This window comes from Acinonyx jubatus, chromosome B1 (assembly GCF_027475565.1).
Source record: "Acinonyx jubatus isolate Ajub_Pintada_27869175 chromosome B1, VMU_Ajub_asm_v1.0, whole genome shotgun sequence".
NCBI lineage: Eukaryota > Metazoa > Chordata > Mammalia > Carnivora > Felidae > Acinonyx > Acinonyx jubatus.
The window spans coordinates 119,534,454-119,551,958 of NC_069382.1; the positions used below are offsets into that span (position 1 = coordinate 119,534,454).

Consider the following 17,505-nt stretch of genomic DNA (forward strand, 5'->3'; position numbering starts at 1 on the left):
TAGTTAAAACTCTCTTGCACAGGCAGACAAAGAAATGAAGACCAGGATGGGAGGAAGAGGCCCTGTGTCGAAGCTCCAGGAGAACATCCAGGTTGCAACATATCCTGTGTTCAGAGAGGGCTTCATGTTCTGGATATTGAAGCCACATGTGCGGAGGATGCATTTAGGATTTCATGGCTCTTATCGTGACCAGTGTAAAATCCAACTATAGTGGGTGCTGTTTTTCCCCTCTTCTTCCTCTTCTTCCTCTCTTGTTTCAGAGTTGTGTGACTCAGCGGAGGAAGCAAGATGACCTTTTTAAACTCAGTTGTATAGACTCTGGATTTACTACCACATCTGGTTCCATATCTATAAGGAAATCATATATATCCCCATTTTCCTTGTGCTTTCTCTTGGAGTTTCTTAAGTGTCTGGCTTACCTCCTATCTTCTTTTGTGGCTCTCACTCATCATTCTTGCGATGATCTCACATGGCTTCTCCTAAGCCTGGACCATAACCTTTTTTCTAGTTGTTTTTCAGATATTCTGTGCCTTTTCTAATGATAGTGGTAGTGATGACGATGATGATGATGATGATGATGATATGTGTTTAGCCAGTCTTACTGAACAGGTATTATATGCCCCACATTACTTTGAAGAATTTACATATGTCATTTACTCATTATCTGATTTTTATTCTCTGTATAATTCAATGAGTTAGATATTATCATCTCTTTTATTTTTTCTTTTCTTTTCTTTAGGAAGTCTTGTATTTTGAGAGAGAGAGAGAGAGAGAAAGAGAGAGGCAGAGAGAGAGAGAAAGAGAGAGAGAGCATAAGCATGGGAAGTGCAGAGGAAGAGAGGGAGAGAATCTTACACAGGCTGCATGATCATCATGGAGTTTGATGCAGGGCTCAATCTCACAACCATGAGAACATGACGTAAGCTGAAATCAGGAGTTGGGCACTTAACCAACTAAGCCACCCAGGGACCCCATGTTTTAGATGAATAAATGGTTGGCAAGAGACAGGATTGATCACTTCTGGTTGTCATATAGTCAGTAACTAGCAAAGCTGCATTTAATTCGTGTTCTGTTTGACCTCAAAGATCAAGCTCCTTGTACTTGACAACTTTTGTTGCAAGTAGTTGCATATGGTTCTCTACTATCATCTCTTTCAGTTCCTTTATTTCTGAGTTGGCTTCTTGACTTTTCTTTCAAAGTATCCTACATATTTCATTTAGTACTTTTTTACGACTATTTTCAAATTTGCCTTTCTGTTCCAACTCTCCTTCATTGAACACCACTACCTAGCATTCTCAGAGAGTGTTCTCAGAATATTTTTTCCAGATGTTTATAGAAAGACAAAGCATCTGATCATTTTTCTCAAACCCTCACTAACTGAGATGTTTTCTATAACTCCGGACGCCCACATAACTTGTCCTGTTCCCTAATTATATAATCATTATGCCAGATTTCAATCTTTTCTGTAACAATGTACTAAGGAAATATAACTATTAGGTCTTTGAATTTTCTTGAACTATATCTTCTGAAGAAATTCATTTGATACCTCTGACTGATTCATTAGGGAAGTTTTCAAATTGTTGCAGAAGGAATATCAAGAGAGATAAAGAGTTAATATTCCTTTTCTGGCACCTAAACATAATTTTGCAATAACAATTCTGGAAGGTAGTCATTTTAGAAAGAGAAAATTGTAACATTCCAATGTCCTCACTTTATCATATCGTGAATCAGGCCTGGTGCACCTCTTCGTAAAGATTTATGAAAGGAAAGCGCTGATCTGACAGAAAAAAGAATAAAGGAAAGACTTCGTTCATCTGGGGATGGGCTGTAAGAGAAGAAGGGAGATGCAGATGGTGACAGGGAAGGAACCACCTGCAGGAATCCTACTCGCCTGAGCATGCTGGAGAAAGGGTACAAGGTGCTAAGAGAAGCCAGATTTGCGATGTCGTCCAGGAAGATTCAGAGAGATAGTGGAGAGGTACCAGCAGGAGTGAGCTTGAGAGATTATACCTTTAGGGGCGCCTGGGTGGCTCAGTCAATTAAACGTCCCACTTCAGCTCAGGTCATGATCTCATGGTTTGTGAGTTCGAGCCCCACATCAGGCTCTGTGCAGACAGCTCACAGTCTAGAGCCTCTTCAGATTCTGTGTTTCCCTCTCTTTCTGTGCCTCCCTCACTCACATTCTGTCTCTCAAAAGTGAAATAAGCCATGCAGAGAAAGACAGATACCATATGTTTTCACTCTTATGTGGATCCTGAGAAACTTAACAGAAACCCATGGGGGAGGGGAAGGAAAAAAAAAGAGGTTAGAGTGGGAGAGAGCCAAAGCATAAGAGACTCTTAAAAACTCAGAACAAACTGAGGGTTGATGGGGGGTGGGAGGGAGGGGAGGGTGGGTGATGGGTATTGAGGAGGGCACCTTTTGGGATGAGCACTGGGTGTTGTATGGAAACCAATTTGACAATAAATTTCATATATTGAAAAAAATGGATAAATGTTAGAAAATTAAAAAAATAATAAGGTAAAATAGTCAAACTCATAGGAGCAGAAAGTAGAAGGGCTTAGGCGGGGGATGGAGAGTTACTGTCCATATAAAACTTTATATAAAGTATAAAATTTCAGTTATGCAAGATGAGTAAGTTCTAGAGATCTGCTGTATAGCACTGAGTTTACAGTTAACAATGCCGTATTGTACACTTAAAAATTTGCTAAAAGGATAGACCTCATGTTCTCTGTTATTAAACATATATATATATATATATATATATATATATATATATATATATATTTTAAGATTTTTTTTAAGTAATCCCTACACCCAACATGGGGCTCAAACTTACAACCCCGAGATCAAAATGCTCTACTGAATGAGTCAGCCACGCATCCCATGTTATCTGTTCTTAACACAATTAAAAAAAGAGGTAAAGCCTCAGTTTACACAGAATTTTCATGGGGTGCAAATGTGCCCAGGTGCTGACTTAGAGGAGCACAGTGTTTCTTAGAGCATCATTGGTGAGCAAAGTCTGGTGTTGGGAAAAGGAGGCCTCTGAGAATGGACAACCCAATGACCAAAGACCATGTAGTCATTAGTAGTGGATATTTATCCACTTATCTGATTTATCCACAAGTCAAATTGGACTCATTTTATCTCTCTATTCACCAGTCCAAGGAGCAGCTGGGACCAGCCACTCTGCAACAGAGCTTGGCAAGATCTAGAGGATTCTTCATGAATTCTTGCCCTCCCCACCAGCCCTGTAACCAAGAAGTCACAGGAGCCAGTGCTCTCTCCCATACATATGAGGCTATCTTGAAAAGGATCAAGGAAAAGAAAAGATGTTCGATAGACTAAGCAATTCTAATTATGAAACCAACTCAGTCTCATTATAGGAAAAAAAAAACCCAGAATACATGCACAAAAAGAAGGAAACAACAATATTCATAATCCCATATAATCATAGATAACAGCTTTTGACATTTTGGAGCAGATCCTTTACAATGTAATATACTAATCTATACCTCCCAATCTCTCTCTGTCCTTACTCTCCCCCTCCTCCTCTCTCTCTCTCTCTCTCTGACATTTACTACTCATGTGACCTTGGGAACATTCATCATTTGTAAAGTGAAGGTAGTAGCAATGTTAATATCTACTTCATAGAACTGCATTAGGATTAAATATGAAGATGCATATGAATGTTAGTGCAAAGTAAATATTCAACACATTTTAGCCATTTGTTTTTCTTACAAAAATGGGCATAAGATACAATTTTAAAAGAATATATAGAGAATATCTTTTTATTTCAATACATAATTTTTGTATGACATCACTCTGAAGAGTTGAATAGTACTCAAGGATATGGCTGGACCAGAGTTGATTTAACCGACCCTCTATTGTTGAGCATTTAGGTTATTTCTGACTTTTCATTGCTACAAATTGTTCTCATACAAATATTCTTGGAGGTACATATTTAAAACAAATCTTTATCTGTTTCTTTAGATTAATTTTCCAGAAGTTCAGTTTCTTGGTTAAAGGACAGGCCAATTTTGAAACTTTGAATACATATTTCCAGATTGCTTTCCAGTAAGACTGACCTCAAAATTATGGTGCCTTGTAACAAATTCAGCAAAAACATGTCCAATTTCACATCCTTTTCCATCCTTGGCAATGCAACTACAATTCATGGCAAGATAAAATTCTGCTGTGAATCAAAGAAACTCCACCTGGAACAAGAGGTCTGACATTTATGTTTCCAGATAGAGTGAAATCTGAGACAAGCAGGGAAGGAGGTTCTCCATTTACCCCCATGGTCTTTGTGGCTGATAGCCAAATGTCAGATGAAACAGACACACTGTCTTTTCTTTGTAAGTCATTCTGTAAACGCTCTTGTTTGGACAGTAACTGCATTTTAATTGGCTAGCATTCTACATCATTATGTTACATTCCTAACTGAAAATGACATAAAAAAAAAATCTTATTACCCTAAAAACCCCTCCGGTCTTGAGTTTAGCTTTCACCCCCGCATGGATCATTGTGGCTATGACTTCCTTAGGGATTACTCACAGGAGCAAGAACAGTCTGCTTCGTGCATGGAAAGACTGAAAGCCACTAATCTACAGAACTTAATTTAGAAACAACCTGCAAAAGATAGTTAGCAACTAATGAAGGTTAACTGAACCCTCCCTGGGGATGGTTCTCCTGGCTTAGCTATAACTGTGCAAAGCCTTTCTTTTGCATCTGTTACACCCAGGAGGCCAGAGAGGGAAAGAAGACCAACATGAGACAAATAGAGTCAGCTCTTCTGCCTCATTCCTACTGCCCTACTTAGGAAAGGAGTTCAGTTCAGCCTCAGAAACTAACACACACTTTCTCAGATGTTCATGGTCATTCTCTCTAGATGAGAGCTCCATGGTACAGTAATTAACGAGATTCAATCGCTTTAGTTGTCTTATCACAAACCCTAATGCGCTAACATATTGAGCTATCAAATAACGATGGTCTCTTGGTCATTTGATTGAGATGTTTTAAAGAAATTTCAATACTAGATTTCTTTTGCAGTATTAGGTGTGACTTGATAGTATTAACATTCTTAAATGAGTTAATTAGTTCAACAAGTTCTTTTCCTTTCGAGGTTTGTTTGTCTGTTTTTGAGAAATAATTGACATATATCACTGTATAAGTTTAAGGTGTCCAGCATGATAGTTTGATTTACAGGTAGAATGAAATTATCACCACTATAGATTCAGCTTACATATTCATCTTTTCATATAGATACAATAAAAAGAAAAGAAAGAAAAAAAGAAAAAAGGAAAAAATTCTTTTTGTGATGAGAACTCATAGGATTTACTCTCTTAATAACTTTCCTATATATCATGCAGCAGTGTTAGCTACAGTCATCATGTGGTACATTGCATCCCTAGCACTTAACTATCTTAAAACCAGAAGTTTCTACCTTTTGACTACCTTCTTCTCTCCCCACTCCCCGCCCTCTGGCAAGCAACCACAAGTCTAATCTCTTTTTTATGAGCTTGATTTTTTGTTTTTGACTTTGTTTTTTTTTTGTTTTGTTTTGTTTTAGATTCCGTATGGTAGTGAGATCATATGGTATTTGTTTTCTCTGATATATTTTCCTTAGCACAATGCCTTCAAGGTTCTTACAAGTGGTAGGATTTCCTTGTTTTTTTTAATGGCTGAGTAATATTCCACTGCATAATTTATCTATTCATCCACTGATGGACAATTAAGTTGTTCCTATGTCCTGGCTACTGTAAATAACACTGCTACAAACATGGCGGTGCAGATAGCTTTTCAAGTTTCATTTTCTTTGGATATATTCCCAGAAGTGGAATTGCTGGATCATATGATAGTTCTATCTTTAATTTTTTCAGGATACTTCATCTTGTTTCCATAGTGGCTGCACCTTCCCACCAATGGTGTACAAGGGTTCTCTTTTCTCCACATCCTGCCAGCATTTTTTTTTTCATGATAGCTATTCTAATAGGCGTGAGGTGATAGGAATTTGCATTTCCTAACGACTAGTGACGAGCATCTTGAATATCCTTGTTGGGCTATTGTATATCTTCCTTAGAGAAATGTCTATTCAGATCCTTTGTCCATTTTTAAATTGGGTTACTTGGCTTTTTTTTTTGCTATTGGGTTGTATGAGTTCTTTATATATTTTGGAAATTAACCCCTTATCAGATATATAATTTGCAAATATTTTTTCCTACTCTGTAGGTTGTTTTTGCATTTTGTTGATGGCTTCTTTTCCTGTGTAGAAGTTTTTTAATGTGGTCCTAAGTGTTTATTTTTAATTTTGTTGCTTGTACTTTAGGTGTCATATCCAAAAAATTATTACCAAGACCTATGTCAAGGAGCTTTATTCCTATTTTTTTCCCCTAGGAGTTTAGGTTTTACATTAAGTCTTTAATCCATTTTCAGCTAATTCTTGTAAGTGGTGTAAGACCTGGGTCCAGTTTCATTCATTTACATGAGAATATGCAATCATTCCAGCACCATTTATTGAAAAGACTGTCTTTTCTCCATTGATTATTCTTGGCTCCTTTGCCAAATATTAGTTGACCAAAAATGCTTGGGTTTCTACCTGGCTCTCAATTCTGCTCCAGTGGGCTATTTGTCTGTTTTTATGCTAGTACTATACTGTTTTGATGACTGTGGCTTTTATAGTATAGCTTGAAATCAGGAAGTATGATGTCTCCTGCTTTGGTCTTCTTTCTCAGGATTGCTTTGGCTCTTCAAGGTCTTTTTGTGGTTCCATATGCATTTCAGGATTGTTTGTCTACTTGTGTAAAAAAATGCCGTTAAAATATTACTATAAATTGCACTGGATCTGTAGATGGCTTTGGTAGTGTTGATGTTTTAATAGTATTGATTCTTTCAACCCATGAATATAGGGTACTTTTCCATTTCTTCAATTTATTTCATCAATGTCTTATAGTTTTCAGAGTAGAGATCTTTCACTTCTTTAGTTAAATATATTCCTATGCATTTTATTGGTGTTGATGATATTGTAAATGCAATTAATTTCTTTTTCTTTTTCAGAAAATTTATGGTTAGTGTAGAGAAACACTACCTATTTTTATATTAATTTTGTATCCTGCAACTACACTAAATTTATTGATTAGATCTAGCAGTTTCTTGTGGAGTCTATAAGATTTTCTATATATAAAATCATGTCATCTTCAAATAGAGACAATCTTCCAATTCTGATGCCATTTATTTCCCTATCTTGCCTGATTGCTTTAGCTAGGACTTCTAGTACTATGTTGAATAGGAGTGGTGAGTGTGGGCACCCAATCTTACCCAATCTACTAATATGATGTATTATAGTAATTGATTTGCATATGTTGAACCATTCTTGCATCCCAGGGATAAATCCCACTTGATCGTGGTATATAATGCTTTTAAAGTACTGTTTAATTCAGTGTGGAGTATTTTATTGAGAATTTTTACAACCATATTCATCAAGGATATTGTCCTGAAGTTTTGTTTTGTAGTAGTATCCTTTTCTAACTTTGATATCAGGATAATACTGGCTTTGTAAAATAAGTTTGGGAGTGTTCCCTCCTCCTTAATTTATTGTAAGCATTTGAGAAAGATTCGTGTTAATTCTTCTTTAAATGTTTGCTAAAATTCACCAGTAAAACTGTCTGGTCTTGGGCTTTTCTTCATTGGGAGATTTTTTATTACTGCTTTGATCTTCCAACTAATAATTGGGTTATTCAGATTTTCTATTTCTTCCTGATTCAGTCTTGGAAAGTTGTATACTTCTATGAATTTTTCAAGGTTGTTCAGTTTGTTGCATATAGTTGTTCATAGTAGCCTCTTATGATCCGTTGAATTTCTGCGTAATTAGTTGTAATGTTTCCTTTTTAATTTGTTTTGTTGACTTGGGAACTTTCTCTTTTTCCCTCGGTTAGTCTAGCTCAGGGTTTGTCAATTTAAAAAATACTTTCAAAGAAACAACTCTTAGTTTGGTTAATCTTTCTATTTTTTTCTATTCTGTATTTCATTTATTTCTGCTTTAATTTTTATTGTTTTTTTTCTGCTAACTTTGGGCTTAGTTTGTTTTTCTTTCTCTAGTGTCTTAAGATATAGAGTTAGGTTGTTTATTTGGGATTCTTCTTGCTTCTTAATGTAGGTGTTTATTGCTATGAACTTCCCTCTTAGAGTTGTTTTTGTTGCATGCCACAAGTTCCGGTATGTTTTGTTTCCATTTTCACTTATTTCAAGAAACGTTTGGGGAGCCTGGGTGGCTCAGTCAGTTGAGCGTCCGACTTCGGCTCGGGTCATGATCTCATGGTTTGTGAGTTCCAGCCCACGTCAGGCTCTGTGCTGGCAGCTCAGAGCCTGGAGCCTGCTTCAAATTCTATGTCTCCCTCTCTCTCTGCCCCTCCCTGGCTCATGCTTTGTCTCTCTCTCCTTCAAAAATAAATAAAAACATTTAAAAAAATTTTTTTTAAAAAGAAACATTTTTATTTCCTCTTGAGTTTCTTCTTTGCTCCATTGGTTGTTCAGAAGACTGTCATTTAATTTCCATGTGCTCATGAATATTCCAGTTTTTCCTCTTGTTGATTTCTGGTTTTATGCCATGGTGGTCAGAGAAGATACTTGGTATGATTTCAATCTTCCTGAGTTTGCTGAGACTTGTTTTGTGGCCTAACATATGGTCTATCCTAGAAAATGTTTCATGTGCATTTGGGAAGAATGTGTATTCTGCTGTTGTTGGATAGAATATTCTGTATAGATCTGTTAGATCCATTTGGTCTATAGTGCTGTTTAAATTCGCTGTTTCCATATTGATTCTCTGTCTAGATGATCTCTCCATTTGTGAGGGTGAAGCAGTAAAGTCCTTAACTATTATTGTATTGCAATTTATTTGTCCTTTTAGTTCTGTTAGTTTTTGCTTTATATATGTAGGTGCTTTCATATTGGGTGCATAAATATTTATGATTGTTGTCTCTTCTTGATGTATTGCCCCTTTATCATTACATAATTATTTTCTTTGTCTCCTTTTATCCTTTTCAATTTAAAGTCTATTTTGTCTGAAATAAGTACAGCTTTATGGGGATTACTATTTGCTCAAAATGTCTTTTCCATCCCTTCACTCTCAGTGTATATGTGTCTTTGAGGCTAAAATGAGTCTCTTATAAGCAGCATATTATTGTATCTTGCTTTTTTTAATCCACTCAGCCATTCTATGTCTTTTAATTGGAGAATGTAATCCTTTTATGTTTAAAATAATTATCTATAGGTAAGAACTTACTATTGCCATTTTGTTAATTGTTTTCTGGTTGTTTTGTAGATCCATTGTTTCTCATTTCTTATCCTGCTATCTTTTCTTGTTTTTTGTTTTTTGCTTTTTTTGATGTCTTTTAGTATGAGTGTGTTTTTATTTCTTTATCCTGTTCTTTTGTGTAATTACTATAGGATTTTCCTTTGTAGCCACCATGAGGCTTACAGAAAATCTTAAATATATAACACCTTTTTAAAAACGGATTGCAATTAACTTCAATAAAATTAGTAAACTTCACATTGCTACTTCTTTCTCTCATATATTTTCTTTCTTTCTTTCTTTCTTTCTTTCTTTCTTTCTTTCTTTCTTTCTTATTTGAGAGAGAGAGAGAGTGTGAGCAAGGGAGAAGGGCAGAGGGAGAATCTTAAGCAGGCTCCTCACTCAGCAAGGAGCCTGATGTGGGGCTCTGTCCCATGACTCTGGGATCATGACCTGAGCCGAAATCAAGAGTCAGATGCTCAACCAACTGAGCTACCCAGGCACCCCGTTCCTTTCACATTTTAAATGATTGCTGTTATAATTCACATGTTTTTATACTGTGTTACTAATAACATACTATTATAGTTTTGGTTATTTTTACTACATTTTTTTTTTAACTTTTAAACTAGAGTTGTAAGTGAATTATGTAAGTAATTGTGAATTACTATGTTGTTATTTTTACTACATTTTTTTTAACTTTTAAACTAGAGTTGTAAGTGAATTATGTAAGTAATTGTGAATTACTATGTTGTTGTGAATTACTATGTGAATTACTATATATTTACTATTACCAGTGATATTTACACTACCTCTTTATGCTTTAACGGTGTTAATTAGCATTCTTTTACTTCCACTCAAAGAACTTCCTTTAGTATTTCTTGTAAGGCAGCTCTGATGGCAATAAACTCTCTCAGCTTTTTTGTTTGGGAAAATTTTTATCATTTCTGAAGGACAACTTTGCCAAGTAGAGACTTCTTGGTTGACAGTTTCAATATTTTAAATATGTCATCCCTTTCTCTCCTGCCCTGAAAAGTTTCTGTTAAGAAAATTGCAACTAGTCTTATGGGGGTTCCCTTGTATGTAACTTCTCTCTTTTCTCTTGCTGCTCTTAAAATTCTTTGTCTTTGCCTTTTGACAATTTAATTACAATGTGTATAATGGATCTGGATGTTCATTTTTCTCCCCAAGTTCAGGAAGTTTTCAACCATTAATGCTTTAAATATACTTTCTGTTCCCTTTTCTTTCTTTTCTCCTTGTGAAATTCCCATAATGCAAATATTGTTTCTTTTCATTGTGTCCTAAAATTCCCATAGGCTTTATTTACTTTTAAAAAAATTCTTTTCCTTTTTGCTCCTCTGGATAATTTCTAATACTTTATATTCCAGATCACTGATCTACTTTTTCAATTCTCTATTGAATTCTTCAGTTATTAAATTATTCAACTCTAAGATGTCTGTGGTTTTGTTTGTTTTTTGATAGTTGCTACTTCATTGTCAAATTTCTCATTTTGTTCGTGCATTGTTTTCCTAATTTTGTTTAGTTTTTTTCCTAATTTTGTTTAGTTATCTGTGTTTTCTTGCAGTTCGCTAAAATTTCTGAACTCTGAGGAACTCCTGAGGAGTTTTCGAACTCTTCCTTAGGAGTTTTCTCAGGAAAATTCCCAAACTCTGAGGGTTATTCTGAATTTTTTCTCTGACAGTTTGTAGATCTCTATTTTCTTTTTTTTTTTTTTTTAGGTGAGTTATTTGAGCTTTATAATTTTCCCTTGGTGGTGTCATATTTACCTGAATTTTTGTGATCCTGATTCTTTTTTTTTTTTTAATTAAAAAAAATTTAATGTTTATTTGGTTTTGAGAGAGGCAGAGACAGAGTGTGAGTGGGGGAGGGGCAGAGAGAGACAGGGAGACACAGAATCCGAAGTAGGCTCCAGGTTCTGAGCTGTCAGCACAGAGCCCCATATGGCGCCCAGGCCCACAAACCAGGAGATCATGACCTGAGCCAAAGTTGGATGCTTAACCAGCTGAGCCACCCAGGCGCCCTGTGATCCTTGATTCTTTGTGTTGGTATCTGTGCATTTGGGTAACTGGGTTCCTCTCCCAGACTTTACAGGTTCGCTTTGGCATAGAAAGTTCTCTCACAGTCAGCTCAGTTTGGGTTTCTGGGTGTATTTGCTGGTAATGTCCTTGGACAGGTGGGAGCTGCTATTATGGGCTATTTTGGGGTAAGGCAACTATTTGAGCTCTGTGTATAGGGGTGGGGGGAGCCACAGGCTGAGAACAGCTGGATAGGACTGCTGGCTTGATTCCTGCCCAAGTGAGTTGTAGGATGGGCTCTGCAGTTGCCTGGATTCTCTGGTCAGGCTTACTAGATGGTTAGGACTGGGTACTATATTCAGTTATAGATGGGGGTTATCCATTAGCTTTCATGCCGTGGGACCACAGAGTTCAGGACCTGTACAGCTCATTGTTTGGGAGCTTAAATCAGGCCCTAGTGTGCACTGAACTCCCTGGTCAGATGAGGTCACTAGTTTTGCTCTGCACATAGGAAAGCCATGGGCTGTGCTCTCTGTTCAAGTGCCACTGTACATAGCGCTGTTGAATGGGCTATACAGCTTTGTGTGCTACGGTGAGTTTCCCTGATTGGGCAGGCTGAAGGCTGTATTCAATGATGAATGGGAATATGAATTAGATTTTCTATCTGGGTGCAGCAGGAGAAGTAACTCTAAAGCTGGTAAAGTTCATTATTTGCTGCCTTAACTCAAGCCAACCCACATTCCAAGTTCCCCAACTGAAGAGGCTCACTGGCTTTGTTCTGCAATCTACCAGTTTTGCCACTCACCTCAGTTCCAGTGCTGCTGGGTTACACTGCTTCCAGGAGATGTCTCCAACCCTTCTGATTGGATAGAGCCAGAAGACGCTGTCCACAATGGGTGGAGCTATGTCTCAGTTCCCTTGCATGGGCAAGAGGAGGAAGGGACACTCTGGGCTACTCTCAATTTCCCAGTTTCTCCAGTTGGTAGAAGTCAGGAACTACTTTTACCCTTGGCTACAAATTAACCCCCCTACCTGTGCATACCACAAAACGCTCCACTCTTGGTACTGGCTTTGTTCTGGACATGATTAGGCTTGCCTACTGCCTCGTAGCTTGAGCAGGGCTGTGCCACACTACTTCCAGAAGTATTCACCCGTCCTTCCGGTCATCTGGGGCTGGAAGACCTTCGGTCTGGGATTGTGATTTATAGCTTCCTCATTCAATATCTGAGGAAAATGAGGCCCAGAAAGGTGAAGTGGGCAGGTCACACAGATGACTGAGGAGCAGAATAAAATAAGCAGTAAGATTGTGGGTTTTAAATATCTCCGATCATATTTACAAATGTAGTTGAATTTAACATAAGGTACAATGTTAAAGTATCACCATGAATATGTACACATATGTGCTTGGAATATACCTAAGAGTGAACTAGCTGAGTCAGAATATTCATATGGTGCAGAAGCTCAGCTTTAGTAGACGCTGCTAGTTTTCCAAGGTGGTTGTACCAATTTACACCTCCACCAGCGGGCCTCTACAACCTTGCCAACACTCCGGATTGTCTGTTACATTTTAGCTTTTCTGATGAGCACATCGTATATCTCATTATGTATTTGATTTGCATTTACTCAGTGACAAATGCAATTGAGCACCTTTTCATATGTTTATTAGCCATTTGTACATTCTTTTGTGTGAAATGTCGGTTCAAATTCCTGCTTAATTAAAAAAAAAAACTTATGATGCTTTAAAGTCACACTACTGAATTGGAAGTCACTTGAACAACGTATGTCATTAGTGGCAATTTACGTTTTGTTAGCTTACCCAGCACACACATGCCCAGCAAAGACAGCGTGAGAAGCCAAGGGGTGTGGTCTGCTTGGTCCCAAGCAAAGTTGTGTTATAAGCACCATTTGCCTTTGCCCTCCTTTCACCTCACCCATTGAGTTCCCACCTTCCAACTTGTCTGTGGTAACACGGCCCCATTGACAACTCCTCTCCATCACCCCCATCTTATTCTGTATCCTGGATGGGAAGGTGCATTGGAATTGCATTGGAAAGTACTGCTCTTAGGTCTTCTTTTGTACTTTGTGTATATCAGTACATTTGTGAGGTTGTTTTTTTTTTTTTTTTATGTTTATTTATTTTTGAGAGAGAGAGAGAACGTGAGCAGGGGAATGGCAGCAAGAGAGGGAGACACAGAATCCAAAGCAGGCTCCAGGCTCTGAGTTGTCAGCACAGAGCCTGATGCAGGGCTCAAACTCAGGAACTGCGAGATCACGACCTGGGCAGAAGTTGGATGCTTAACTGACTGAGCCACCCAAGTGCCCCCATTTGTGAGTTTTTAATGCACAAAAGTAGCCCTAGAGATGAATCTGAGAGTGGGACAAAAGATAATTGAGTTGAATTGGGAGTGAGAAAAATCCAAATTGGAGCAGGAATTGATTCAGTCCTTGAAGGAATGCTTAAGGAGGAGAAATAAGAAGGGGATTCAGAATCCAGCAGGATGATGTGGCCACTGAGAAATTCCCAACAGGGTTTAAATGATCTTTTAAATTAAATTATTATTTTTTTTTACTTTAATCTTCTGGGAAAAAAACATTTATATGGTTCATAAATCAGAACAATATGTTCAGTGAAATGCCTTAGTCCAGCTCTTGCCCCCATCTACCCCATTCCACCCTCCCCCATCCCCAGGTAATTTCTGTTTTAGTTTTTAGGGTATCTTTCCAGTGTTTATGCAAATACAGACCAAAATTAATTTATGTTTTTATTTTCTAACTTCCCAAAATATCTTAATAGTCATTTCTAAAATTCAATCTAAATTATTTGAGATGTGAAGCAAATTTTCAAAATTTAGCAAAGTCTGCTCCATACAACAGTCTTGTTTATAGATGTGGTTGTGTGTGTGTGTGTGTGTGTGTGTGTGTGTGTGTGTGTTTGTGAGTGTGAAGGAACAGGACCAATTTCTACATTTCTACATCTGGGTTGACATGATGTGGAACAGTAATGTGTGGGACAGAGAGAAAATCCATACACTGAATTAATTCAGCAGGAGAAAAATGAAGCCAGAGGTGATTGTGAGATCATAAACCCACCAGGAATTGATAGAAATCTTGGGAAGGGTGGTGGATTTTCCACCGACTGTGTCGTGATGGTTGGAGCCTATCTTATTTAGGCTTTAAAGGACAGAGTGGATTCAGTGGATACCTGAATTACACACTATTGCCTTCAACTATGAAATAAACCTTTAATTAATTATTAGCTGGTAGTCTGGGACTTAATGATAAAGGATCTCATTGCTAAGCTGAAAAGCTTAGATATCTTCTTAAGGCCTAAATGAGGGGTCATTGAAGGTTTTCCAACATGGAATGACATAATCAGAATTATATTGCTAAACGTTTGATTTGGCAGTCCTCAACTTAACAATACTATTCCCAAGTTTGGAATACCCATTAAAGGTATATTCATTACCTATTGCTGCATAATAAATTATCCCAAAATGTAACAGCTTAAAACAACAAGCATTTATTATCTCAGTTTCTGTAGATGAGAAATTTGGGCGTAGTTATTGTAGCATTCAGCTATTCACAGGCTATTAGACTGGGAACCTCAGCTCCTCCAAGTCATTGGCCACAGGCCTCCCTCACTTCCTTGTCAAGTGAAGCTTTCCATAGGGTAGCTCATTACATGGCAGCCAGCTTCCATCAGAGCCAGCAAGTGAGAAAGCAAGAAAGGGCAAGTAGACAGCCTGTGAAGAAGGCTATGTGAAGATAAACTCAGGATTGTAGTCATGCATCTATCTACAGCTGGAAAAGAAGAATGCACAACGGATCCTTCCCTAGTGCCTCAGAGAGACCATGGCCCTGCTGATACCTTGATTTTGGACTTCGGACCTCCAGAACAGTGAGGCCATAAATTTCTTTGTTTTAAACCAGAAAGCAGGGAAGGGAAGGGAAGGGAAAGCAAGGGAAAGCAAGGGAGAAAAAGAAAGGGCAAGCAAGATGGAAACCAGAGTCTCTTTGTAACCTAATCTCAGGAGTGATATCCCATCACATGTGCCATATTCTATTCACTGTGCTTATTCTGCTCATTCAAAGCAAGTTACCAAGCCCAGTCCTTACACAAGGGTGTAAATAAATAGGTGGGATTCACTGGGGGCCATTTTAGAAGTTATTTCAACCTAGTAAGCTAGAAGTAGTGAGGCATTGCAGTAGGTGGTTCCTGTCAGGCTTTAGATAGGGGAATGGTGTGAAAATGAAGATGGAATTAGAATTGCCAGGACTTGCAAACAGATTGGATGGGTAGGATGAATGGAAGAAAGGCGTCAAGCCCGGCTGATTGGGATGATTGCCAAGGGAGTCACAGAGAGAAAGCACATGAGGAGAGGCAGATTTGGGAGAGACGTCAGTTAACAAGAATAGGTTTTAGCAAACTCGGCATTAAAGAATTAAGAGAGAAAGAATGGAGAATTCTTTTGGTTCCGTTGACTTGAAGCAGCTGGTGTAGGGGCAAGAACATATGGGCTGGAGTTAGACAGATCTGGGTTCAAATAGCAACTCTCCCCAATACTTATAAGTCCCGTGCCCCTGGGCAAACTACTCTGATTCTCCGTTTCTCTTCTGTTAATGTTCAGGTCAATGCCTACCTCTCCTGGTTGTTTTTAGAGCCGTATGAGATAGCCTCTCTAAAATTCCTACCAAAGGGTGGTGCTCAATAAATAGTGCTGAGTATAGTTATCCTCCATGTTTTCAACAGTAGATATGAAAATATCCTTTGTCACTGTCTCCTTACAACCATCGGATAACCCCATTATATGACATTACTTTGTTAGCTTCAACAACTGCCATGAAGTTTACTTCTATATATCTTTATGGCTCCAAACCATTTTATACGTGTAGGTTTTTATGTACATTTCTTGTGCCACTCAAATATCCCCCAAATGTGGTTACCTAAGCATTTATACTTGGATGTCACTAGCTGACTATTCCTTACGTGCATAAAATTAATGTGTTGCTTTCTTCCCCTCTTTCTCTCTGAGTCCTACTTCAATGTCAAGGTACAATGTTATTTTTAACAGACTCTCCTTTTATTGCATAGAAGGACCGTATAGTGGGTTTAAACAACACAAGACACAAAACAAAAACTAGACTACATCTGAAGGGCTGGGTTTGAATCCTGATTTTCTTTTTTATTAGTCATGAAAACTTGGCGCCTCCAGCTTCCTCTGTAATCAAAATGGGGGGCGGTATGATCTGCTTTATACCCCTACAGAGGAAATGGCCTAGGATTACAGAGGTGGAATTGGCCATCATCCTTGTCTTCCCTGTAACAGCTCAAAGGCAAAAAACTTGTAACACAAATGTCAATCATCACCTTCACTACCACCCAACCAATGTTGCCAATACTGTTTCTAACTTCTTCCTATTTTAATGTTTTCAAGTAATTATACTACGTTTGAAAGTTCCAGGATAGGCAGAAAGTAATGTTGAAGTATTTTGAAGATCAGTTGAGGCAGAAATCGACATTGATGTAAATCTTCTTTTTGGTTGTACCATAAATCTGCAGCACTGCAAAAATCCACAAGGCTTGGAATTTCACATGTAAATTTTGCTAAGCTTGTTTTTCAAGCAATATTGGTATGCTTTTGCAGTCCATAATCGTTTACATTTGTTGAGTATTCAGACTGTACCAGGCTCTGGACTTTACGTATGTTAACTTGTCTAATTCCATAACACCTCAGTCAGGTGGGTACTATGACTCTTTTTCACAGGCACAGACTTACCTCCATGGAGATGGTGGGAAGTGATCGAGCTTGGCATTGGTATCTGTGCAGCCTGGCGGCAAGGCCCACACTTTCACCACTATTCTCAATTTTAAGTTCCAAATAGCTGCTTGCAGCATGTGCTCTGCCAACTTTTTAGCCTCAGAGTCACCAGCAATTCTTCTTAAAATATGGATCGCCGAGTTTCCACTCCTGACGTACTGAATCAGAGTGCCGGGACGCGGACCCTAGAAATCTGCATTTGCACAAGGATTTTGTTTGCATTATTCTAATGCAGACTAAAGTTTAGGAACCACCATACAAAACTGCCTTGGATTTCCCATGTGTCAGGTGCTGTTGGATCTGGGTCCTGCCTATTTTTTCCTACTATCAGGACCGTTGAGGAGCCGTTTTTGAAATCTCAGCC

The 17,505-nt window shown here is 38.0% G+C and overlaps 1 long non-coding RNA gene across 1 annotated transcript in view; it reads right to left on the reverse strand.

Annotated features, from left to right (window-relative positions):
• The window catches only part of LOC128314505 (uncharacterized), a 37,808-nt gene extending 25,310 nt beyond the window's left edge, over positions 1 to 12,498 (reverse strand). Inside the window, exon 1 of the long non-coding RNA XR_008296230.1 lies at positions 12,128 to 12,498. This is a non-coding gene — a long non-coding RNA (uncharacterized LOC128314505). The remainder of the gene's footprint in view (positions 1 to 12,127) is intronic.
• Positions 12,499 to 17,505: the final 5,007 nt, after the last annotated feature.